Source organism: Balaenoptera borealis (genome assembly GCF_965194805.1).
Source record: "Balaenoptera borealis genome assembly, chromosome: 3".
Taxonomy (NCBI): domain Eukaryota; kingdom Metazoa; phylum Chordata; class Mammalia; order Artiodactyla; family Balaenopteridae; genus Balaenoptera; species Balaenoptera borealis.
Window position 1 is genome coordinate 142,988,413 of NC_138866.1, and position 27,695 is coordinate 143,016,107.

Genomic DNA, 27,695 nt, shown 5'->3' on the forward strand with positions numbered 1-27,695 from the left:
GTTGTAAGCAAGCTAAAAATGTCAAAGATTTAAAAAAAGAAAGCCTTGGCAAAAGCCTCATCAATCAAGCAATGAGGACTTCCCAGTAAGTTCCGTGACCCTGAGAATCAGATTGAGAATTATTCATCAAAGAAGCCACTGTCAGTTCCTCACATTTAATATTCAGATTCACAGTTTTCTTGTGCATGCCATAGTTTAATGATCAGGGACGAAAAGTGACCTGAAGAACCCAGCATGTATTTTCTGTTGACTTGTCACAGACGCTAACCTGTCCCCAAGGTCTCCACAGAGCCATCCACCCAGAGGGGAGCTTGGTCTTCACAGAATCTGCACTACCTCAGAGCCCTGCTGATTAGTCAAGAAACTTAGGGAAATGCTATTGAGTGAAAGAACCGTGGAGGGGCAGGTGCACAGCGGGCACAGCTGTGTTCCCTGATGAGTCCTCAGGGTCTAAAATGGTCAGCTAGGGGACTTCCCTGGTGGCCCAGTGGTTAAGACTCCGCGCTTCTGCTACAAGGGGCGTGGGTTCTACCCCTGGTCGGGGAACTAAGATCCCACATGCCACTCAGCACGGCCAAAAATTTAAAAAATAATAAAATAAAATAAAATGATCGGCCAGGTATCATGTCTCTGCTTTGAAAAAATATTAGGGGACCCAACAAATTTAATTTAATTTAATTTAAAATTTGATGACCAGAGCCTTTAAAAAGCATTTCCCCGTAGAGTCTCCATTTGGTCCCACAAACTTGAAGGCAGATACTGTTTTCCTCATGTTCTAAATGAAGTGACTGAGGCTCTGTCCAGGGTGATGAAGCAGTGAAGGAGGCAGCTGGGGTCTGAGCCCAGCTGAATGTCTCTGAAATCCCTCCTGCTACTGCCCTGGGCTCAAGTACATCCAATGCCCATCCTGAGCTCCAGCTATATGCCAGGCAATGTTCTGGGTGCTCAGAGAAATGGAGACAGGACATAGTCCCTGAGAGATGGGACAAATAAACAGGCATGTCAAATCTTCCACAGGGGTTGCCAGCAGGGCACTCCACCATGGGGCGAGGCAGTGACACCAAAGCTGGGGCCTGAGAGATGACCAGAAATTCGTCAGACAAAGGGAATGTTCCATGAAGGCTTTGAGCCCAAAACCTCAACCTGAGCAGTCTCCAATCTGACAGCCAAATAATGTTCCCCTCCTATTTAAGGCTCCTGGGATTCATCTACTTCGCATTTTCACACTGTTGGGCAAATATTTTTTAAAGAACCATTTTTTCTAGGGAAAAAAAAAATATATGTATATATAATACACACATAGTATGTGGTATATATGTATATGTGTGTGAATGTGTATTTACATAAATATTCATATACATGTGTCTATAGACATGTAGAAATAGAGATATAGATCTAGATACAGATAAACTACATACAGAAGGACAAAAAAGCCATTAAATTCATTGAGTACTATTTTTCCATGTGGAACATTAGCTAGTTTTTTCAGTTATTCAATTATTTAAGAAACACTTAAAAAGTATTCAGTGAGCATCTATATATGTCAAGCATTGTGCTAGGCAGTGAGGATACAGCAACAAATAAGATCCTGTTCTCATGGTACTTACATTCTACTGGGGGAAGCAGATACAAGTAAACCTAAATAAGCAAGATACTTACAAATTACAGTAAGTACTAGAAGGTAAATAAAGGGATGAGAAAGAGGAAAACATCGGGGGCCACCTTAGGTAGAATGTCAGAGTAGACTTCTCTGAGGAGGTGATGTTGGAACTGAGACCTCGCAATTTCAAGAGCACTCCAGGTGGATGGGACCAAAAGGATAAGGGTCTAAAGGCAGAAAAGAGCTCGATGTGTTAATGCTCTGGTCTTCAACCTTGGCTGCCCCTTTGATTACCCTGGAGAGCTTTCTAAAAATACAGATGCCCAGGCTTCACTCAAGTGCTAGGTATTTTTTAAGTGCTCCAGCTGATTTTAAAGTGCAATTAGATTGAGTATCACTGTGGTAAAAGATCAGAAAGGAAGCCAGTGTGACGGATGCACAGTGAATAAGGGGAATTGAGGTTGGATAAATACACAGTTGCCAGTCTGGGCAGGACCTTGTATGCCTTGGGAAGGAATGTGAACTTTATTCTAGGTGTGAGGAGCATTTATTCTAGGTATAGGAGCATTTTTCAGGGGCATGTCATTAAGTGATTCGCATTTCTATAAGATCACCCTGATTACAGAGTGGAGGAGAATGGAGAGTAGACAGTAGGGGCAAGAGTGGAAGGAGGACCAATGTAGAGACCATCACAGCTGTTTGGATGAGAAGTGATGGTGGCTTAGATTGGGGAGGGGGCAGTAGAGACGGGAAGAAGTGGATGGGCTTGGGTTAACTACCTGGAGTTAGTTCAGACTTCACAAGTTTAAGGCACGGTCCTCCACGAGACTCCTTTCACTTCAGACACCAGCCACAAGCTCCAGGGTTCTCAGGCCACCTGCACTTCTAACCAACTGGCTGCCTATTTGAGGGTTCCATTACGGTTCAGGTTCAATAATTTGCTAGAACAACTCACAGAACTCAGGAAAATATTATCCTTAATAATTTTATTATATAGAATACAAATTAAGACCAGCCAAATGAAGAGACACATAAGGTGAGGTCTGGGAGAATCCCAAATGTGAAGTTTCCATGTCCTCAGGACGTGTCACCGTCCTGGCACATAAATGTGTATCACAAATCAGGAAGCTCACCCAAGCCCTAGGGCCCAGAATTTTTACTGTGTTTTCATTATATAGGCATGATCAATTGAATCATTGGCCACAGAACAGAATTTAATCTCCAGCTCCCCCATCTCCAGAGGTTGGGCTGATATCAAATGGCTCAAGGCTCCAACCCTCAAATCACATGGCTGGCCTTCCTGGCATGGCCAGCTCCTGTCCAGAGTCATCTCATTAGCATAAACTCAGGTGTGGTCTAAGGGGCCCACCATGATTAACAAAGACATTCCTATCACTTGGGAGATTGCAAGGGTAGAGAGTCCCTCCCAGGAATGGAGACAAAGACAGACAGTTCTTCATCACTGCTCTGGGGCCACTTACTGAGCTAGAGGAGCATAGGCCTAGTGAAGGTCATGGTCCGGAATCAGGAGTGTGGTTTTGCATGTGTGAAGTTTAGATTTCCTATTAGACAGTCACATGGAGATGTCAAGTAGGCAGTTCAATGGATGAGAATGGCCTCAGGGGTGAGATCTGGGCTGTGGATATAAAATTTACAGTCATCAGTACATTAATGGTATTTGAAACCAGAAGACAGGGTGAAATCTCTTAGCAAGTTAGCATTAATAGAGAAGATGGTCCAGGTCTAAGCCCCAAAGCAAACCAGTTTAGAGTTATTGCCACCTAAACTCTGCTTTTCCTGCTGTCTCACCTTTATTTGCTCAGACAGCAAAAAATGAAAGTTTATCCCAATTGAGACAAGTCCCATCTTTTATACAGTACACACAACTTCTTCAGAAGTCACGTGTCACAGGAGCAAGGCTAGATGATTTCCACAGCGAGCACTGGGCTCAAGCAGGTGAGGTCTATTCTAAAACAGACAATAAAATAAAATGAAAAGCAGTAATCCAGAATATTTGAAATAACATTTGGGATAAACCAAGACATGTTCCTTTCACCAATGTGAAAGTATGAAAGGATAAAAAAATAAGATGAGTTTGTAATTGCAACAAAAAATGAGTTTATAATTTCTTTTTATTGATAATATTCACTTTCCATGCAATAACTGTGACTAAAATGATTATACTGTTTGAACTTTTTTTTAAAAAAAGTAAAAGCTGCTTATTCCTTATTGAAAAGGAATTTCAAAGTTGAATTTATTTTTTCAACTTTTAAAAGTTAACATAAAACTACTGGAAATCCAATAGATGAATTACCCTTGAGAGCAGTGCCAACTTAGGACCAAGATTATCAGGGTGATAATAAGATCTTCATCCAAAGCCATCCCAAGGGTGGTAATAATAATTAATAATGAAAAGAGCAGTCAACATTCATAGAGTTCTTATTATATGCCAACCCTAAGGTAAGTATTTCACGGACATGATTTTAACCAATAATATTTTTAATATGTATTGAATGCATGCATTTAATTTTTATTTAATAATGTTTGTTAAACAATAACCCTGAGAAATAGGAATTATTACTATCCCATTTTACAAGTGAAGAAGCTGAGGCTTAAAGAGATAGAGTAACTTGCTTCTCTACAAGCCACAGTTGTTTAACCAAGGTAACAAGGCCACAGTTAGTAAGCCCCAAAGCCAAGATACTAACCTAGTTCTGTCTGAAGATGAAGCTATAAGAGGTCCAAGAGTTAAAGGAGAGAGAGAGAGCCACTGATGCCCTTAACCATGTCTTGGCTGTATGACTGCCTCACTGATGTGTGTTTTTTCTGATAGAAGTGATTTAGTACCATGTGCAGATAGATGCTGGCAATGCCAAGATACCAAAATGTCTAGACCTCAAAACATCAGATTATCTATAAAAACTATTATGCATTCATCATGTATTATTTGTTGTTATGTAAATACATCATAAACACAAATAGATGGTATTTACTTATTAATATAAATGAATGATTTCTTTATCATTGCTATAGTAATAAAAACTATCATGCATTAAGTGCCTTCTATGCCTCAGGCTCTTTACAAATATTTTTATTTAATCTTCATAGCACTCAGCATGATAGACCTGATAATCCCCTACAGAGAGCCAGAAGATTTAAAATTTGTCCAAGGTCACACAGTGACAGGGCTGGGATGTCTGAATGCACGTTCTCTCCCACATAAAGAACTAAGGGTAGCAGTCCCCTAGCTCCAGGCATTGTTCAGAAGTATCTGTTTATCACTGATGTCAGTCTCTGCCGTCTGCATTCCCACTTAGCTGCAGGTAATAAAGATCACCCACCTATTTTATTAAACTGAATATATTAACATTATTTGAACAGCCATTACCGCTCAGTGCTCTGATACAGAGATAGCCTCAGTGATTATTGACATGCATAGAATTCTTTGCCTCCATGCTAAACCATGTCACCCTGACATGCTTTTGTATATTTAATTTTTTGAAACTCATGTGTCTGCTTTTATCATTTTTCTGCCTCCTATCTCACTGTTAGGTTGTAAGCTGCCACACACATCTTGCTGATGTTCTTCCGCCTGCTTCTACAGCAGAACTACTGACATTTTGTGCCTGATAATTCTTTGTTTGGGTAGGGGCTGTCTTTGTGTATTTTAGTATATTTTCAGCATCCCTGGCCTCTATCTTCTAATGCCAATAACATCTCTCCTTTCCTCCCCAGTCATGACAATCAAAAATCTCTCCAAAATATACAAACAGCTCATAAAACTCAATATCAAAAAAAAAAAAAAAAAAAAGCAGGGCTTCCCTGGTGGTGCAGTGGTTAAGAATCTGCCTGCCACTGCAGGGGACACGGGTTCGAGCCCTGGTCTGGGAAGATCCCACATGCTGCAGAGCAACTAAGCCCGTGAGCCACAACTACTGAGCCTGTGCTTCTGGAGCCTGTGCTCCGCAACAGGAGAGGCTGCGATGAAGAGTGGCCCCCGCTCGCCGCAACTGGAGAAAGCCCTCGCACAGAAATGAAGACCCAACACAGCCATAAATAAATACATAAGTAAATACATAAATAAATACATAAATTTATTAAAAAAAAAAAAGCAGTCCAATCAAAAACTGGACACGGGTTGTTTCCATGTCTTGGCATCAAAAAACAATTGGCTTAAGAAGATGTGGTACATATATACAAAGGAATATTACTCAGCCTTAAAAAAGAATGAAATAATGCCATCTGCAGCAATATGGATGGACCTAGAGACTGTCATACAGAGTGCAGTAAGTCAGAAAGAGAATAACAAATATTGTATATTAACACATATATGTGGAATCTGAAAAAATTGGTATAGACAATCTTATTTACAAAGCAGAAATAGAACCACAGACGTAGAGAACAAACGTATGGATACCAAGCAGGAAAGGGGGTGTGGGATGAATTGGGAGTTTGGGATTGACATATATATACTATTGATACTATGTATAAAATAGATAACTAATGAGAACCTACTGTATAGCACAGGGAGCTCTACTCAGTACTCTGTGGTGACCTAACTGGGAAGGAAATCCAAAAAAGAGGAGACATATGTATACATATAGCTGATTCACTTTGCTGTACAGTAGAAACTAACACAACATTGTAAAGCAACTATACTCCAATAAAAATTTTTTTAAAAACATGTGGTATATACAATGCAATATTACTCAGCCATAAAATAGAATGAAATATTATCATTTGCAGCAACATGGATGGACCTAGAGAATATTATTCTCAATGAAGTAAGTCAGACAAAGACAAATACTATATGATATCACTTATATGTGGAATCTAAAGAATAATATAAATGGATCTATATACAAAACAGAAACAGACTCACAGACGTAGAAAACAAACTTATGGTTATGAAAAGGGAAAGAAAGGGGGGAAGATAAATTAGGAGTATGGTATTAACAGGTACAAACTACTATACATAAAATAGATAAGTAACAAGGATTTATTGTATAGCACAGGGAATTATATTCAATATCTTGTAATAAACTATAATGGAATATAACCTGAAAAAAATAACTGAATCGCTATGCTGTACACCTGAACTAACACAATATTGTAAATCAACTATACTTCAATTTATATAAATGTCTCCAGACATTGTCAAATGTCACCTGGTGGAGGGAGAGACAAAATCACCCCCAGTTAAGAACCACTTTTTAGGTGTGTACACACACACACACCCCTACACCTCTAATGTGTTTTACAATGCTGTTTAAAGGAGGAAACAGCCAGCCAGGCTTTCTAGACAAAAACACAAAGTTAAATTAGATAAACTCAAGTAATATTGTGAGGAAACCACTCTGAGTACAATGTGTGAACTTTAGTGCATGAAGCCTGTAACATGTTTTTTGCTCAGAGGCCTGTTTTATTTTATATATATTTTATATTTCCAGCGTATCCTTCTGAAGAGCTGAGGTCCTCAGATAAGTGACCATATAAAAGAAAATTTACTACGTATGCCACTATGGTGAGCACCCATGCTTCTATCATATTACTTGAATAGTCAGTCTACAAAGCAAATAATTATCTCTAAATCTCCACTTCTCCTACAACTGAAAAATCCTATAACGTTTCCATTCTCCCTGAATCAATACTTATGTTAATTTTTTTTAAAAAAACTAGTTAAAATGTTACTGTAAAATTTATTATTCCTTCTCATGTATTAGCCCACCCACTCGTAAGAACGACCTGATATAATACTTCATTGATTCTTCTTTGCACAGATATTTCTACCTATTCAAATTCTGACTCTCAGATAGACTTGCTCTGAGAATGTCTGTGAGGCAAACAGCATGATGGTCTCCATCATTTTGAAACTTGCTGCCAATGTGCATTTTCCCCTGCTGACAGCAGCATTCCAAAAGAATCAATTTCTTTCTCATAAGAACTTGGTCATTTTTTCCTGCTCTTCAGATGTCATCTTGTCAAAAAATGAAACCCCTGGGAGTCACTTATATATGCCGTTGTTTGCACTATTTAGCTGTCTGGGGTTATTGACTGGAAAATAAATTCTTATTGATGGTACTGATGGAATGGCTAGGTCATAAGATGCCCGGGTTTTCAACTTTAAGATATGATACCATTTTGTTCTCCAAATGGCTGAACCCATTAGAAATTCCAGCAGCAGCGTTTTAGAGGTGTAGCTACTTCTTACACAAAGGGGTGTTTAGTTTTACTAATAACCTTTAGAAATACACATTACACTTGACGTTCTTTGCAATCCATGGAAGATTTTTACCCATCCAAAGAATACATGTGCTTCTGCATGCTCTCTGACCACTCTGCTCAGGGGATATCACATCTGTCAATCAATGACTTGCATAAGTTCAAGAATGAAGCTCCAGTATGACTGATCTGAATCTCGACCTCCTCCCTGAGTTAACTCCAAATGACCTGTCCTTTTTGCCATTCATTGCTAGTTGGAAAATGACTGATGAGATTAAATACTGGATTTTTCCAGAATCCAAAATCATGTATCTGAGTCGTGAGTATACCTGTGGTAGAGAATTGGGTGACCATGAAAGATGTGTGATCCCCCTCTGGAGTGCAGAGTTTTTGTGGGGAAGTGTCTGTCCAGGAAGCACTACATTCCCCAGTTTCTAGACAGGACTAGTTCTTACCAAGGAGATATGAGCAGAAGTGATGTTGTCTCCTGCAGGTTAAAGTGATTCAGACATACATGTGACTTCCACCCAATCCCTCTCCCCAGGCCATCAGCTGAATGAAAATAACTCTGGGCACCTGGTGGAGATGGAAGGAACCAGGATCCTGAATAACCACATGGGAAGCTTTCCAACCAGTTTGGACTGGGAACTGAGAAATATATTTTTATTGTGTTAATCCACTGAAAATCAGTGTTAATCTGTTGCAGGAGCTAATATCCCCCAAATTAATACAGAAACCATACGCAGCTAAAGGAGACTTTAATTTATGTATGGACAAATTTGTATTTGCCCTTTTAATAAAAGAAGTATACATATTTGTAGTTCTCAAGTTCACAGAAGGAGGAACCAAGGGCCAAAAGCCAGCATCTACCCCTTGGTATTTATCCAAAGGAGTTGAAAACGTGTCTACACAAAAACCTGCACATGGATGTTTATAGCAGCAGCTTTATTCATAACTGCCAAAATTTGGAAGCAACCCAGATGTCCTTCAGCAGATGACTAGATAGATAAACTGTGGTACATCCAGACAATGGAATATAATTCAGCACTAAAAGAAATAAGCTATCAGCCATGAAAACCATGGAGGAAACTTAAATGCATGTTACTAAGTGAAAGAAGCCAATCTGAAAAGGAGACATACTGCATGATTCCAACTACGTGACATCCTGGAAAAGATAACTATGGAGACATTAAGAAGATCAGTGGTTGTCAGGGGCTGAGGGGGGAGAAGGGATGAAAGGCAGAGCACAGAGGATTTTTAGGGCAGAGAAACTACTCTGTATGATACTGTAATGGTAGATACATGTCATTATACATGTGTCCAAACCCATAGAACGTACAACAGCAAGAGTGAACCCTAATGTAACCTATGGACTTTGCGTGATTATGATGTGTCAAACTAGGTTCATCAGTTGTAACAAATGTACCACTCTGATGGAGGATGTTGATAATAGGGAAGCTATACATCTGTGGGGGCCAGGGGCATATGGGAAATCTCTGTACCTTCCTCTCAGTTGTGCTGCAAACTAAAACTGCTCTAAAAAAATGAAGTCTATTAAAAAATACGAACTAGAGGGGGAAAAGTCAGCCCCTTTGGATTCGCTCTTAACCCCTCTTGGACCCAAGGCCTTTGGATCGTGAGAGCAGTAAAGTCACTGGTCCAGTGCTGAACACCCAGTAGTACACATTAAATGTCAATTTCCCTCATCTCCTCAGTTCTTAATCGCTAGCAGAATAATGGGTGCTACCCAGATACTGGACATCGTGGAGGCATTATCCAGTGGGAAGAATATAGCCACCTACCACTTAATCAAAAGTGAAAACAGAAAAAGGAAGCCTACAGGAGGAGAAGGCACAGAAAATTTTCTTGGCCACAAGTAGGCAGAAACACCATTTGCTCTTGTATGATTCTGCTGTTGCTTTTAGGGTGTGGTTACTGTAAGACCTTAATATTGCTTTGCTCGTTTTAGAATCATTTTAAGGAAGTAAAGCCTAGTTTACAATATGCTTTTACATCACCTTATGGATATTACTTTGTGTTCATCATTTTAAAAATAGTTTTGATAATACAACTTTTCGAATGTTTCCAAAAGCAATCCTTAGAGAGATGCTGCATTATCCCCCTACTTTTTCCTTCAATAGAAGGCTCTATTCCTGACTAATATGCCAGCAGTATAGGGTGTGGTTTTTTTTAATCTTTATAATTTTTTTACTATGTGCAAAATCATGCATACACTTTATAAAAAATAAATTCAGATAGTAAAGAAATGTGAAAGAAAAATAGACAAAATGGGATCATGTTATACATTTAGTTTGGCAGCTTGTTTTCTGGATTAAACTATTTGTCTTGGGCATCTCTTCATGGACATCCTTCCCATGACAAGCACCCTCAGTACATTTAAAGACCCGAGATCTCACTTTAGAGACAGGAGTTAACTGATGTTAATTCAGCATTCCTTTAACCCTGTCTGCCTCGTTATCCCAGCCCACTTCACATGAGTGTGGGCAGAAATAGCCAGGTCCAAGGAACTCATCTGGGCAGAGATGCAGCCAAAGAGGGAAGAGTTTTACAACTTTGGTCATGGCTAGCTCTCCTACAAGGGACTCTTTGTAGCAGGAGTCTGCCAGTCAGTACTGCCAGGGATGAGATGCTAATTACTTGAGCATGACAGTAGCAGACCACATGGCAAGAAGCCGTCTACCATAGAGCTTCTGGATGTGTCACTCTAAGATCAGAGACTTAAACTAGGCAGCAAGGCTGAGCCCCAGCCATGGACAGGATGTACAGGTTTGAGGGTCCCTTCTGCACACACAGTGGTCTTACAGCTTTTGTCCATCACAAGAAGAATTTAAATAGAGGCAATCTCTCCAGGAGGGTGAAATGGAATACAGCAGCTGCTCTCAGATCACTGTATTTCCTGGAGGTGCCTGCTTCATTCCCTAAGATCGCTGGGCATTGGCCAGGAGGATGTCAACCAGTGGACAGATTGCCTGTTTCAACAGTGACACTGTGTGGCAAGACCGGTAACAACAACCAAAAATCCTGGCTAAAGATGATAGTATCCAGGAATCATGGAGTATCCCTGGCGAGATGAGGAGAGAGGATAGCAGGAAAAGAAAAAAATACATTCTCACTGGAGGTGTTATGGGATAATGGATGACTTATGTTAAATATTAAAATACATGATACATCTCAAGCTGATGAATAAGAAGAACAATAACAAAGGCAGCTGCCTTCTGCTATATATCCTCTGTGATTCAGGCATGTGAGGTTCTTTGAAAGTAATCTCATCTACTCTTCACAGCAAAACTTGTATAAGATGTGTACTTATTTTCATTATTTGGAGGAACCGTAAAGTTGGAAAAGTTAAGGAACTTGCCCAAGTTTACACTTGCCAAGATGTGCTAAAGTGTCTGTTCAAACCTAAAACACTCTACTCCCCAACCCAGGTTCTATTCATGATTCCAGAGAATATGGGGGAAATAAAAGTCACCAATGCCCTCCAAAGGGAAGGGAGGAGTCTCTCATTACATTCTCTGACCTATGTAGGTGTGGAGGGGTCAGGAAAGACCTAAGAGATTCCGCCTACCCAAGGAAAGCATCCCTACCAACTGAGAATCTCAGTTTCAGACATCATCATCTCCAGCCCAAACCTTACAAAATATCTATGCATTTTTCACCTCCAATTTCTCATTGAGTCTGGTAAAAATTGATAGCAAAATGTATCAATAAATAGTACTCTTCTTACTATTCTATGTCATACTGATTTTCTGGGCACCATGTCCAACTTGGTTTAACTTATCTTTATTAATTAAGCTAGAGCTTTGTTAAGTATGGTTGTTATATTAAATTGATGTGACCTAGCCAGCTGCTACTAGCACAAATGCGTGTGGCAGTAGAAAGAGTTGTCACAGAGGAAATATTCTATTTCCTATCTCCTCTAATAGCCCAACAAAACCCAATGCAAAGAAATCTCATCCTGACATTTAACCCTTCTCCTCCTCCTCCTCCTTGAGCTTTGATGGGACTGGGGATATGTTAATCTGGGATCATTTGGTTGCAAGGAAGGAAAACACATCAAACTAGTTCATAGTAAATCATGGGTTTGCTCTGAAACAATCTTTTCTCAATTTTACTCCATAGGAACATAATGGACTTAGAAAGTGGTAAGTGTCCAAAATTTCTATAACAGACTCAATGTTTATGAAATCAAACCTCACAGTTTAAAAGCTAAGGTGTAGCTGATGGAAATCAGGAGTCAGGAAGTGGTGAGTGGAGGTAGAAGGAAGAGGAGTGAGAATATACTTGTACAAAATGGGAAGAAAAGTGATACCATTAGCAATTAATGGAATGAAAAAGGTTAAAATGAAAACAATAGAGGGGAAAAATGATGGTATAACTGGAAGGGGAGGAGGGGGCAGGGAAGATAGATAGTAGTGTGTAGGGGTTAGCTACTGCTGCATAACAAATTACCCCAAAACTCAGTGGCTTAATACAATCATCATTTATTATCACTTACTCATTTGCAGGTGAGCCAGAGTTCAGCTGATCTAAGCTGGGTCTGGCTAGATGGTTTTGCTTCCCTCTGTGGGTCTACGAGTCAACTGGGAGAGCTTTGCCCCACATCTTTTATCCTCTGAGACCAGCAGGCTAGCAAGGTGCTGACAGAGGTACTTGAGGGCAAACCCTACCGCACAAGCACTTTTCTAATCCCTGCTTGTGTCATGTCTGCGAACATCCCATTAGCCAAAGGACACCACATGGCTGAGCCCAAAGTCAGAGGGTGAAGAGTAGAGGTGGGAGGATCTGCAGAGCCCCATGGCAGTGGGCATGGAGATAGGGAGGGGGTGAAGGACTAGAACCAATGGGGGCAGGAAAGGTGGGTGGCAGTAGAGGTGAACTAAATTCTCATATAGATGAACTAAATACTACCAAAGCAGAAACCAAGAAACAATACTCCATAGGATGGATGGTATAGTGGTACAAGTCTATTATTTAGAGAACCAAATTAACACTCAGAGAACTAAAAATTGAAACAGGGACTTCCCTGGTGGTCCAGTGGTTAGGAACCCATCTTGCAATGCAGGGGACGCCAGTTCAAGCCCTGTTCGGGGAACTAAGATCCCACATGCTGCAGGGCAAGTAAGCCTGTGCACTGCAACTGCTGAGTCCACAGCCACAACTAAGACGCAGTCCAGCCAATAAGTAAATAAATAAGTAAATATTTTTAAAAAAGAAGAAGAAAGAGAGTTGTTTCCTTCTGGAGATTAGTATCAAGACGGGGAGGGGTGGGTTAAGGCTTATAAACTTTTTATTTGTTGTTTGAATTTTTAACTGTATGTAATTATTAAAGATATTTTAAATTAATTTTAAAAATCTAAAAACAGACACTGACCACTATATGCAATACACCAGATTAAAGATTAAAAAGAGACAATCTTCCCCCTCAAGAAGTTCACAGTCTTGTGAGGAAGATGGAGCTATAAACGAATAGTGACAATACTGTTCCATAGGAGGACACAGTGCTAAGACAGCACAAAGGAGAGGGAAACTCAGTGCATTAGGAATGGATGAGGGAAGACTTAGCAGGAGTGGGGACTTATGAACTGAGATTTGAAGTACAGGAATTTGAGAACGACCTCTCTCTTGCCCAAAAGCTTTAGAAATGGAAAAACAAGTGTTTAAGGCCATAGCTATCCTAGAAAGCAAAGAGGGATACCCTTGGTGGGCGGGTTACTTGGTAAAGAAGGAGGCTACAGACTGAAATATGCTCAGAAGGCTTTTGCACCACTTTTGGGCAAATACCCACAAGAATTGAGAGCAGGGACTCAAACAGATATTTGTACACCCATATTTATAGCAGCATTATTCACAATAGCCAAAAAGAGTAAACAACCTAAGTGTCCATCAATAGACGAATGGATAAACAAAATGTGGTATATACATACAATGGGATATTGTTTAGCCTTAAAAAAGGAATAAAATCCTGGCACATGTTACAACATGGATGAACCTTGAGGACTTTATGCTAAGTGAAATAAGTCAAACATAAAAAGACAAATGTGTCTGTGTGATTCCAAGTATATAGGTCCATAGAGTCGTCAAATTCATAGAGACAGGAAGTAGAATGCTGGTTGCTAGGAGCTGGAGGGAGGGGAGATGGGGAGTTGTTTAATCAGTAGAGTCTCAGTTCAAGAAGATGAAAAAGTCCTGGAGATGGATGGTGGTGATGGTTGCACAACAATGTGAACGCACTTAATGCCACTGAACTGCACGCTTAAAAATGGTTAAAATAATAAATTTGTCCCATGTATATTTTATCCCAATTTAAAAAAGAAAGAAAGAAAGCTATTGTGAAGCTGGGTACAAGCTCTAGAGAGCTCCCAGCCTGGAAGCTTAGTGTGAGAGGGCTGGGCAGAGGATAATAGAGAGAGGACTGTCAGTAGGTAATAAGGTGGAGCCCCAGGAGGGGCACATCCCAGTGAGTCAGGAGAGTGTGGAACCCTCAGTTGGCAATGTAAGGCAGTACAGCTAGATATCATTCATATGGGAATAAAACACCAAACAATACACCATGTTCCCATAGCAACACACATGTTTATGTAAACACATAGAAAAAGATCTGGAAGCTTACCACTGACAGTATCTTTGGGGAAAGTAAAGGAGAATTTTAGCTTTCCCTGAATATTTGGGTTTTTTAACTCCAAGAATATATTTATGAATTTATATAAGCATGTATTTATATACAAATAACAAGTTTGGATGAGAAAAGGATGGTGCGCTAGTGTCTGTGTCTTTTTTTGAACTGAAGTATAGTTGTTGTACAATATTATGTTACAAGTGTACAATATAGTGATTCACAGTTTTTACAGTTATTGTAAAATATTGGCTATATTCCCCGTGTTGTACAATATATCCTTGTAGCTTATTTTATACCTAATAATTTGTACCTCTTACTCCCCTACCCCTGTATTGCCCCTCCCCGCTTCCATCTCCTCACTGGTAACCACTAGTTTGTCCTCTACATCTGTGTCTTTGTCTTAACCACATACGTTAACCAAAACAACAGTATCTATTTTGACAACATCCACCAAAAGTTTTAGGTAGCATCTTGGTTCAAGCTCTATCAATCTTCATAGAGTTACAATTTTTCCCCCCCAGGGACATCCCCTTGACTTTTCACTGGGGAACATATAATGTGTAAGAATTGTTCCCGCTGCTTTCCACCCCCCAGTCCTCACACCAACACTGGGCATTTTAAGTGCAAAACATTGAGGAGCTGCCAGCCTTCTCTGCCTCTATGTCAGACCCACATTTTCCATGCCACAGACAACAGCACATCTCGGCCTCTCTTGAACTCTCTCTTATTTTGATCAAGATGTTTTGTGAGAAAAGTGGAACTAGGAGTAAAGGAGGCATCAGTCCTGACTCAGTCACTTATTTACTGTTCCAAGTTGACATTTTATTTAAATCCCTGTGCTTCTGTTTCCTCGTTTCAAAACTAGTCGTGATAACAATGGCTGTTATCATAGGATTGTTGCAAAAACTAAAGAAGAATACATATATTTAAGATCGTCTGCATGAAAAAAAATAGAAAGGGATATGGAAAATACTCGAGATTAGCTGCAGATGGAAGGTAGTCTGGGTACAACATTTATTTCTCCAATTAAATTGTAAAGTTGTCCAGGTATTGTCCGCTGCTTCCCCCACGAAGCTTTTAGCCTTCGCTTCATTGGTTATCTCGCTTTGTTATGTTATGAAATGCTTGTCCCAGCAGATGGCAGAAGAGAACTGAGTCAGGAAAACCAGCCTGGACATTTCAATGGGCAGAGTGAACCAAGTTAAAGGGTTCACATCTTAATGTGCAGGCTGAAATAGCTCTGGACCTTGATTTCATGATTGTCATTGACCTTTCCTAACAAAGTTGGGTCTAGAAAGTCATGAGGGCAACCACTGTATCAAAAAAACTTCTTCAAGAACATTCTTTCCCTGAGCATCTCCGAGGTACTAGAGACACACAGATGAATACAAAATAGTTCCTGCCCCCAGGGAGTTCAAAGTTAGCGGAAATCAAACAAGGAGATGACAACTTGCATTTTGCAGGGCTGCCCTATCACAGCAACTGTCTGAATGTGACAGGATGCCAGGTTTGGGTTGCCAGCTCATCATCTCTGGCCTCAATTACTGCAGCAACCTCCTAAGAGAACCCCCTTCTAGTAGTAGTCTTATCTCAAGTTCATTCTCAGGGTAAGCTTTCTAAAATGCAAACATAGTTCTACTATACACTGTCTACATAAAAAGATTTAATGGTTCCTCATTGTCCTCATAATAACACCCATATACTTCATCTTCCTTATAAGGCCTTTTATGATCTGACCTCTGCTTTCCTCTCCTGCTTCATCTCCCCACCTCCATCTCCCATGCAATCTATATATCAACCCAAGAAATTACTTTCAATTTCCCAAATGCTTTTTATTCCCTGCTGGTCTTAGCCCAAGTTGTTTTTCTCTCTGCCTAGAATACCTTAAAACTAAAACCCATTCCCTCTGACCAGTTGTTCTCCTTAATCTGGCTAACTAGTATTTATCCTTTAGGTCTCAGATTAGATGTTATTTCCTTTGGGAAACATTCCCTGATGGTATAAGACCGGGTACCCCATAGCACTCTCTACTTCCATTTTCCTAGCATTTATCATACTTCTTCATACTAGAAATGTGCGTATCTTCCCCTGACTACTGTAAGCTCCTTGAGGATAGGATTGCCTCTTGTTCAACAATGTATCCCCATTTCTTGGCACAGTTCCTGGTACAGAGCAGCACACAATCAAAATAAATTGAGTAGATGAATAAATAAATCATAAAACACAGTTGACACCATTCAAGGAATCATAAGATTCTTGGGACCTGAGATTTTAAGACAGTAGATCTTCCTGTGTATGTCAGCCACAATCCCTTTGCATCGAGCTGTCAACCACACATGCTCAAGACAGGTTGTTTTGGTGCAGATAGGCTGGAGACATGGAGAAGATCATCCAATCAATCTTTTCATTTACAGCAAAGATGTTCTATAAACCTGAAGAAAAAAGAGCAAAGACTTTAACAAAGGGACTACTCGCAGAGTTTCCTTCATGGTAAAGGGAACACACAAGGCTTGGTAAGGTGTCGAGAGCCTAGCAATGGTGAAAAGCTGATACCACCCCCAGGGCCTCTTGAGACCAGAGGAGGAAATACTGTTATTAAGAGCCCAGTGAGAAAGGAACCCTGGAGGAAGGGCTGTCTAGTGGGAGTGGTACATATGGGAGGATGCAACTACAGCCACAGGACGCCCAAACCGGAAGACAGCAGAGAAGAAACACCCAGGCCTCTTTTTACTCCTCCATTCATCTCCCTGCCCCCCGTTGGCTCTCGCTGGCTGAAACTGAAAGCCAGCTGGTAAGAGAGCCTGGGTGACGCAGTCCACAGGACTCAGCAGGGCAGAGCATGAATCTGGAAGGGGAGGAAAACAAAGAATAACCCACATCCTTACCTAAGCCAGCATCCGGGAGAGCAGGACTGTATCTTCTCTGTGTCCTTGGGAAAATGCAATTAAACATAAAATATAGAGATTAGTGTTTAATTTTTTCAATCCTTACATACTTTTAAAATACAGAGAGGTCCAGAAATAAATATAACAGACTCTCACATACCTACAACTCAGATGTGACACGTGAACTTTTTGTCATGACTGTTTCAGAGTTGATGTTATTGTTTAAGGAAAAAAATTGCAGATAAAGTTAGGAGCCCCCTCTTTTCTCCCTCTAATCCCTCCCCTCTCCCATTTTCTCCTGAGATAATCACTAAATTGGTAGGTATTCCTCCATTCACAATTTTGCTACATACTTTTGTATGCATAAACAATATATAACATTGTTTTATATCATTTTGTAATTTACAAAGTGGTCCCATACTGTGTATATCCTTTTGAATCTTTTTTTACACAGTCAGCACAATGTTTCTGAGATTTATTTGTGTTGATACATATAGATCTGGTTAGTCTGTTTTAACTTCTATGTGGTTTTCTATTGTTTGAATATTTACATTTCCTGTGTTACTAATATATTTGAATTTATTTCCACCATTCTTATTTTGTGTTTTTTCTATCTATGTTTTTCTTCTCCTTCCCTTTTTTTGCAGGGCAGGGGAGGAAGGGGAGAACCATGTTTTCTTTATTTCCTCTGTTTCCTTTAACCATTTAGGGAGTTACAGATTCTATTTCTTTTCTTTCAATTTATTATCTTAATTTTTTAACATGCATAGTTGACCTACAGAAAATATTAGGATATTAGACTATTTTAGTTCTGGATTATCCTCTCCCACCTTCCATGTTACTGTTGTCTAGAATTTTAGTTCCACATCTTTAACCACAAAATATAATCATTTAAAATTTTGTTTTTAGTCAAAGTTTATTTATATTTGTTTACATGTTTACTAATTGCCTTGCATCCTACTTCTTTCTTCTGCACTATATTTCCTTCTCTTTTTTTTAATAAATTTATTTATTTATTTATTTTTGGGTACATTGGGTCTTCGTTGCAGCGCGCAGGCGAGCGGGGGCTACTCTGGTTGCAATGTGCAGGCTTCTCATTGCAGTGGCTTCTATTGTTGCGGAGCTCGGGCTCTAGGCGCTCGGGCTTCAGGAGTTGTGGCACGCGGGCTTAGTTGCTCCGCAGCATATGGGATCTTCCTGGACTGGGGCTCAAACCCGTGTCCCCTGCATTGGCAGGTAGATTCTTAACCACTGCACCACCAGGGAAGTCCCTATTTCCTTCTTCTTAAAGTGCATCTTTTAGTAGTTCTTTCAGCAAGAAACTGTGAATGATTGTTTTAATCATTATCTAAATGTTTTTATCTTTTCAAATGTTTTTTATTTCACCCTCACCCCTGAATGATAGTTTAGCTAGGATAAAATTACTAGACCTAGGGACTTCCCTGGTGGTCCAGTGGTTAAGACGCTGTGCTTCCACTGCAGGGGGCACGGGTTCGATCCCTGGTCAGGGAACTAAGATCCCACATGCCTCGCAGAGAGGCCAAAAAAAAAGAATTACTAGACTGAAAATTGCATTCCTTTAGCGGTTTGAAAATACAGTACTATTGCCTCTGGCCTCTACTTTTGCTGATGAGAACTCTGCTCCCCACTGATGTACTCGCCTTTGTAGATAATCTGTTTTGTCTCCCTGGTACTTTGTGTTTGTTTGTTTTTGTTCTTTGATCGTTCGGAAATGGTATCAAATTTAAAGAAAATTTGCAAAATAAAAATAGTACTAAAAATATTCATATACCATTTATCTAGTTTCATCCATGATTAACCTTTTACTCTATCCGCCTTATTGTTTGTTCTCTCTCCATACCCATACATACACGTACACACTCACACACACAGCACATAATTTTTTTTCTGAATCATTTGAGGATAAGTCATGCATATTATGCTCTTTACCCCTAAATACTTCAATGCACATTTCCTTAAACACATCCTCTTAGATAACTGTCAGCACAGTTATCAACTTTAGTAAGTTTAAAATTTTACATTTTTATTTAATCTTTCATTCTTATTCTGATTTTCTCAATTGACTCGGTAATATCCTTTATAGCATCCTCTCCCCTATCCCCAAAGTACACAGTCCAATCTAGTCTCAGGTATTGCATTTAGTTGTGTTGTATCTTTAACCTCCATGAATCTGGGCTTTTTATATAGACTTTCCTTATTTTTTATGACATTGAAAGTTTTATTACCTCCCCCTCCCCAATTTGTAAATAGGATGTTCCTCATTTGGGGGTTCTTCTAACGTTTCTTCACTAGATTCATGCTATACATTCTTGCCTGGAAAATTACATAGGTGATGTGTGCTCAGAGTATCACATTTGGAAACACATGATATTCCAAGGGAGGGAGTGTTTTCTCTTTGTGATCTTAATAAAATACGCAGTAAACATGAGTTGATTTTATCTTAATTGTGACTCAGCAATGATTGTACAATCTGAAGATTCATATTTAACTAGTGTTTTCATTAAGCTAGACCTAAAAATGTATAAGAAAAAACTACCTTATTCTTTCTTCCAATCTCTTCAAACTCTCTCTGCAGATCTTTCCCCTTTCCTACATGGAATCTCAAATAATAACTTAATAATTGTATTATTTTAAGATAGTCCAATACAATATCAAAACTATAAATTCACTTAAATTCAAGTCATCCTTTCCATGGCTCAAGAAGCAGGCATCTTTGCCCACTATTAATGGACGTGCAGCTCTGTCCCTGGAGTGCAACCACTGCTTGTCACTCTGCTGCCAGTCAAGAGCACCTCCAACCATGGTCTCTTGATTTTGGATTTTTCAGGCATGAGATATATATCTTCCCTAGGATCTTCCAGCTTCAGGAGACACATGTCAAGCTTTCCAGATACCACCATTGAAGTCACTTTCTCTTGGTTTAAAATGAGAGGGAAGCATCTTCCTGCTTCTTCTCTTTGAGTGGTCATAAGAACATAGCATATCAATGACTCTCTCCTAAAAACTCCCTCTCTAAGCCTTTTCATCTTTAACTTTTTATATAGATCTGAAGGAGGCAATTGGCTCATATTGTCAGAACCAGTTTTGCAATCTATTAGCATGTCCTGCTTTTGTGACCGAGAAGCTACCTTTAAAATCGGGGTGATACTTGTGACCTATTGAACAGTTCTTGATCTTTTGGTCTCAGGAGAAACTAAAAAATGGTCTTATTTTCACATCCAGTTAGCCATGTCATTCATCTCTTCTGGAAAATTCTCAGTCATTATCTTTTTGAATATTGCTTTTCCCAATCCCTTTCTCTCCTCTCCTTCTGGAACTTCAGTTGGACATACGTTGGTCCATCTCATTCTATGATCATTCTAGTCCCATGTCACAACCTCTCTTTCATTTTTTTTCATCTCATAATCCTTTTATGTGGCATTCTGGGTAATTTCCTCAGAAAAATCTTCCAGTTCACTAAATTTTCTTTCAGCTGTGTTTTGTTTACTATTTCACCCATCCACAGAGGGTTTTTTAATTCCATTGACTATTTTTAATAATTAGAAGTTTAATTTGCTTATTTTCGATATATACCTTTCCATTTTTCATAGTGTACCTTTCTTCCATTTTAATTTCTTTTTCTAAAATGTATGTGCTTGTTTTAAAGATTCTTATGTTATCATCTCTCAGATGAGTACATGATTTTAAGCCCTTAGGGTGCTAATCCTTCCTCATGTTGTACCTACCAACCACCCCACATGGTGGATGGTTTCCTTATGTGAGTTTTTATTTTTTATTATGAGCTAATACTTACTGAACATCTCATGCACCTGAGGTTATGAAAGTATCCCTTCAGAGTAGTTTGCATTTGTTTCTGTTGACTATTTTAGAGAGTTCATTGGTCTAGGTCATTCTATCTATAATGAAGTTAGAGAACATTTGGACTCAATACTTACACGTGGCACAGGAATGGGGTTTTACTTTTAACAGAAGGCTTTTTTTCTACCCAGAATATCAGGCACAGATAGGCTCCCTTGCTGCTTTTTTTTTGGGGGGGGGGTGGATAACAGGAGGAGTTTTCTAGTTCCCTTTTTTTGGAGAAAGCAGCCACTCCCTGCCATCTGGTTATATGCAAGAGGTTCAGTTTAGTTTTTTGTGTCACATGCTTCCTGTCACTGCAAGGGAGTTCAATCCTTAATCCCAAGTTCCTGGGGTCCATATCAAAGTCTGGTCTATCCCTAAGTCACTGTAGCATTGGCTGGTACACTTATTGCTCCCCTTGTGAATTACCCCTTCATTTCTGCTATCTGGTAATCTTTTCTTTTTTTTCCTTTGAGTTTGCTGTATTTTTACTTTTCCCAATGTTTTCTTTTGCAGTTTTTCAATAAGTGAAAAGAATAGTATGCTCAACATTTGCACACCCTTTACTTAGATCTATAGTTAGGGGAGAAAGAGAGAGAGAGAGAGAGAGAAATTGGCTTCCTCTTTATTGAAGTGCCTGTTCAATGTTTTTGTCAACTTTTTCTATTGAGCTGTCTTTTTCTTATTGATTTATAAGAATTCTGAATACTGTCAGTTAGGTGTGTGGCCAATGCCTTTTATCATCTGTAGCCTGTGTTTTCACTCTCTTAATGGTGCATTTTGATACTTAGAAGATGTTAATTAATGAAGTTAGATTTATCAACCTATTCCTTTATGATTAATTGGGTTTGGGTTTGTTTTGTTTTGTTTTTTGTTCTTCATAAGAAATTGTTCTTTACCTTTATTCTATGCATTTGCAATAGTAGGTGGGGTTATCTATTAGCTCAGTCCAGCATTTTGCCAAAACTTACCATACAGCTTGTAAAGGAAAACAACAAAGAAAGAGCAATAAACAATCAAGGAGCTTGAAGTTTAGCCCTCATGACACCATCTACAGTATTTGTATGACCTATTGAAAATTACATAATCCCTAGTGTTTAGTTTAGCTGGGACTTCAATCATTTGGTCACCCCATTATGTGTCTTCAAACCAATTAAATATCAATTATTTTCCCAAGGGTTTTGTTAGTTGAAACCTCAAATTTACATCATACTTAATGAGAAAAATATTTTAAGTATATGTACATTTGGATGTACTTCCTAGGGTAGGGGTTGGAGAAGTCTGTTGTCAACATTTTGCAGTTATAATCGATGAAAAAGTTTAAAAGTAAAGAAGGAAGTCCCTTCACTTCTAAAAATCTCAGTTTCCTCCTCAATAGGATGATTATATAATTTATTATCCAAACCAAGACATTTTGATAGTGAAAGGAAGTGCTATTCATTGCTATTCTGGAACAACTGGTATAAACTGGGACTGTCCTTGGCATCTCTGCACGTGGTTGCTCTGCCCATTTGTAAAGTGGGAGAGCTATACTAGATGATCTCAGAGATTTCTCTGTCTCACATTCTGTTACCGTAGGAGGGAAAAAAAGGAAATATCTGTATTTCTTTAAATTTACTTCCTACTCTGATAAATAGGGATGTTGTCACTTTTATTATATGGTCTAATTTTTAATAATCTATGCTATAGTGAAAATTTTAATAATTTAGATAAACTTTTAGGTAGAGGAATATGGCTAAGACAGGCTAAACTTCCCTTTTGCTTTTTCCCAAGAACATGTAATCATACTCACAACTCCAGCCATGAAGTTTGCTCATCGTGCCTAGTAAGAGGGCCAATCCAGCGTGTTTGGAGTGTTCTCTGTCTCTTGGGTCTATCCCTAGTGAGTTCACTGGGAATCTAAGCCCCTCAAAACCCCAGTTCTTACAGCTGTGTTCTCCATGGTCCAGACACCTCTGGCAACCTTTAAAGTTTCCTCACAAATTCCTATGAAATAACATTAAGTGAAGAAAATAGAAGAGGCACCAAGACCAAAAAAAAGAAAGAAAGAAAGAACGAAAAAAAAAAAGGTCAAGAGAATAGAATAAGAAGCCTAGAAACAGACAACAGACCCACCCCCACATAAATGGTAACTTGGAACTTGACAGCAGTGGCATTTCAAACCACTAGGAAAAGAAAACACAATTTAAAATACAGTACTGGTGTATTACTAATCTATTGCTGCATTAAAAAGAGGCTGGGGATGTGGGTATATATGTATACATATGGCTGATTCACTTTGTTATACAGGAGAAACTAATGCAGCGCTGTAAAGTGATTATACTCCAATAAAGACATTTTAAAAATTAATTAAAAAATAAAGAAATAAAAATTATCCCCAAATTCAGCAGATTAAAAGAATACACATTTATTATCTCAGTTTCGAGGGGTCAGGAATCTAGATACCACATAGCTGGGTCCTCGGCTTCCAGGGCATCCCTCAAGAAAGCAAGGTGACAGCTGGAGCTGCAGTCATCAACTCAAGGTTTAGCAGGGGCAGGATGTACTCCCAAACTCACCCAGTGGTTGTTAGCAGGATTCAGTTCCTCACAGATATCAGACCAGGGGTCTCAGCTCTTTGCAGGATGTTGAGCAGAAGCCAACCTTGCTTCCTTGTCACGTGTTCCTCTCCACCACAGAATCTGGCTTCATCAGAGCATGCAAGCTGAGAGGGCAAGAAAGGGAGAGAGGAAGTGGCAGCAAGAGAGACGGTCCTAGCAAGGTAGAAGTCACAGTCTTTTGTAACCTAATCAGGGGAACATCTCATTACTCTTGTCGTATTCTATTTATGAGAATATTCTCATATCCTCATATTCTAGTCTTGAGGACTAGCCCAGGAGGAAATTACACAAAGGAGCAAGTACCAGGAGATGGAAAACGTTGGGAGCTATCTTAGAAGTCTGCCTACCACTGGGTCTTACCATCAGTCCAAAATTCCTCTTCCCAGTTTTTCCCAGGAGACCTAGCAATGCAAACTGGACTCCAAATGACCCCTTCTGCTATCCCTAGCTCCATATGTAGCAATCCAGACACACTGATTTCTACTTTCCAAAGTTATTCTTCTATCCTCTACTAGTCACGCAAACTTAGCCTGTGCTTTAAGAAAATGAAAATGGCAGACAGACAAAAGGAAAGCCTATCTAAAGTTAAAAAAAAAGCATTAAGGATGCTGCCAGTTTCCAAAAGAAATTTTATCCCCTGGTGAAAATAAAATCCTTATTCGGCTTGACCAGTCCGCTTGACCCGGAGCCCAACAAAGGAATTTTCCTGTTCACACTCACTGAAGCCACACTGTCTTCCTGAAAGAGTTACTTGGCCCTAGGCTGTAGCTCAGCTCCTACAGAGGGACTTAAAAGGAAACAACAGTTCTTGGTCCAAAGCAATAAAGAGACAAGTGAGTCATAACAGTCTGGATTCTCCACCAGCATAAGCAGTTCCGTGAATCGCCTCTATAAAAACCCTGCCTTTCTATCCCAAGCTGTTCCAAGTGCCAAAACCTTCCATTCAAGAGTTTTATAACTCAGCCCTGTGCTCACAAATGTCACTGCACATAAGAGGGCCTTTGATCTCTAGCCATACCCAAGCCCATAGTCTGCAGCGAAGCGTGGTTTGATAGCTATCTAAAGAGAAAAGCGCTTGGGTTTCCTCTGGTCGATTTCTATTCTACTTTTAATAGGCTGCTTAGCTTCAGGCATCTGCCCTCTGCCCTCCCAGCTTCCATCTCAACCAGAAGTAAAACAGGGCCATGGTTATGTGCTTTGAGAGCTCATGAAATAACAATGGTGGTAGCAAATACTCACAGAGGGCTCACTACATGCCAGGCGCTGTCCTAAGGAGTTTATATAGGCAGTCCTGTGTAGGAGGGTGAGGCAAGGGAAGCACACAGAGGCAAAGTGACTACATGACAAAGTCAGAGTTAGTAACGGATATGAAACCAACTCATACATCCCCAAAGTACGTCTTGCCGCTGAACGGTGAAAGAGAGTAACACAAGTCTTCACTGAGAAGACAAAATATGAAGACAGAAACGTGAGTATCTTTACCACGTGATCCTGCAATCCCACTCCTGGACATACATCTGGAGAAAACTCTGCTTCAAAAAGATACATGCACCCCAGTGTTCACAGCACCACTATTTTCAACAGCCAAGACATGGAAGCAGCCTAAATGTCCATAAACAGATGAATGGATCAAGAAGATGTGATATACTACTATATATAAAATAGATAAATAATAAGGACATACTTTATAGCACAGGGAACTCTACTCAATACTCTGTAATGGCCTATATGGGAAAAGAATCTAAAAAAGAGTGGATATATGTATATGTATAATTGATTCAGTTTGCTGTACACCTGAAACTAACACAACATTTTAATTCAACTGTACTCCAATAAAAATTTTATAAAAAAAGATGTGGTATGTATATAATGGAATATTGCTCAGCCATAAAAAAGAATGAAATAGTGCCATTTGCTGCAACATGGATGGATCTAGAGATTATCATACTAAGTGAAGTAAGCCAGACAGAGAAAGACAAATATCATATGATATCACTTATATGTGGAATCTTAAAAAAATGACACAAATTAACTTATTTACAAAACAGAAATAGACTCACAGACAGAGGAAACAAGCTTATGGTTACCAAAGGTGAAAAGTGGAGGGGGAGGGATAAATTAAGAGTTTGCAATTAACATATACACACTATTATATATAAAATAGATAACCAACAAGGACCTACTGTATAGCACAGGAAACTATACTCAATATCTTGTAATAATCTATAAGGGAAAAGCTTCTGAAAAAGAATAGATACAAATATGTATAACTGAATCACTTTGCTGTACACCTGAAACTAACACACCATTGTAAACCAACTATACTTCAATTTAAAAAAAAAAAATCAAAGAAACTCACAATTTGAATTTAAAAAAGAAATGTGAGTCTCCCTTTAATAAAGGGAGAAACTTTGGAACAAACTCCTTAGCTCTAAAAGCACTTTCTTTTTCCAGGTACTGTGTTAGAAAAGTCTTCAGTAAGAAGACTAAATGTACAAACCTTTGAACTAAACCAAAGCCATGAGCTGATTAATCAAATTGAACTGAAGGCCCCAAGTCAGACTAAACTATGCTCAGATCTATTGGAAGAAGATTTCTTCTATTGAAGTTTTTTCCCCCCATTCAATATAAAGATACAGGACTCCAGTACTGTGAAATTCCTGTAGTAAAAGAGGCTTTCTTGACTCATCTGGACTGGAAGCCTTTATGTTTTTAAAGTGTGTTTATGTTAAGTGTGGAAATTCATCAAATATGGCTAGGTCAGAAGACAGTTCATAACTAAGTCCTAAGATGTATCATTTCAAGCATAACTAAATTCAAAAATTAGATATTCAAAATTAAGTCCAGAGAAGTTTCTATCTACAAATAGCTGCTATAATGAAAACTACCTTTTTCCTCTCAGACCATATCAAGTAGTGGAGTCAAGCCGCTCCCTGGGAACAGGGGTGGGCTTGTATATGCTGTTGGGGAGCACAGGGTTGGTCACATGGCTGTAGTTGGGTCAATAGAGCCCCACAATTTTGCTGGAATGATTGAGAAAGAGGGGTTTTTATATTGGACTTTCCAAGCAAGTGACATAAAAGCTGTCGCTGCTCCAGGCCATCTCACTGGGGACAGCTTGTCTGAAAAGGGAGCCAATATAGAAGGAAGGAGATAGAAACAGATGCCATGATTTTCTTAGAGCATTTGGATCCAGCTGTCCCTGAATCTCCTCCTGTGCGATGTGATTAACCGAGCCTATAAATCCCTTTGTGTTGTTTTTTTAAATTTATTTTATTAAAGTATAGTTGATTTGCAGTGTTGTGTTAGTTTGCAGTGTTGTGTTGTGAAACTGTATTGTTTCACAACAATTACAGTTGTTGTGTACAGCACAGTGATTCAGTTATACATATATATATTCTTTTTCACATTCTTTTCCATCCTGGTTTATTACAGGATATTGAATGTAGTTCCCTGTGCTATTCAGTAGGACCTTGTTGTTTATCTATTCTATATATAATAGTTTGCATCTGCTAATCCCAAACTCCCCATCCATCCCTCCCCCACCCCAAATCCCTTTGTGTTTAACTCTGTGAGTTGGGATTCTGACCCTTGCTATCCAGAGTCCTGACTGGGACAGAGGAATAGGTCAGCTTCCACCTCCTGCTCTGTTACTACTGACACTACAGGCCGTGTGAAATGAACACTCGTGAAAGCTGGGCACTTCATAGCCTGGGTGCGTCTGCTAAAGCAATCCAACAGCTGTGCACACAGCTGGAGCTGACTTAAAGAGCTCCTAGGAAGGCTCACCCTACAGCTAAAGGTCATGTAAAGACGTTTTGGAGAGACAATAAACAACATCACACACAAACACATGCACACACACACACACACACACACACACACAC

General features: G+C 39.4%; 1 protein-coding gene across 1 annotated transcript in view; it reads right to left on the reverse strand.

Annotated features, from left to right (window-relative positions):
• The window catches only part of SV2B (synaptic vesicle glycoprotein 2B), a 259,567-nt gene extending 231,909 nt beyond the window's left edge, over window positions 1-27,658 (reverse strand). The window contains exon 1 of the mRNA XM_082388923.1: window positions 1,723-27,658. The gene's annotated coding sequence lies outside the window, so the exon portion shown is untranslated. The remainder of the gene's footprint in view (window positions 1-1,722) is intronic.
• Between the last annotated feature and the right edge of the window lie 37 nt (window positions 27,659-27,695).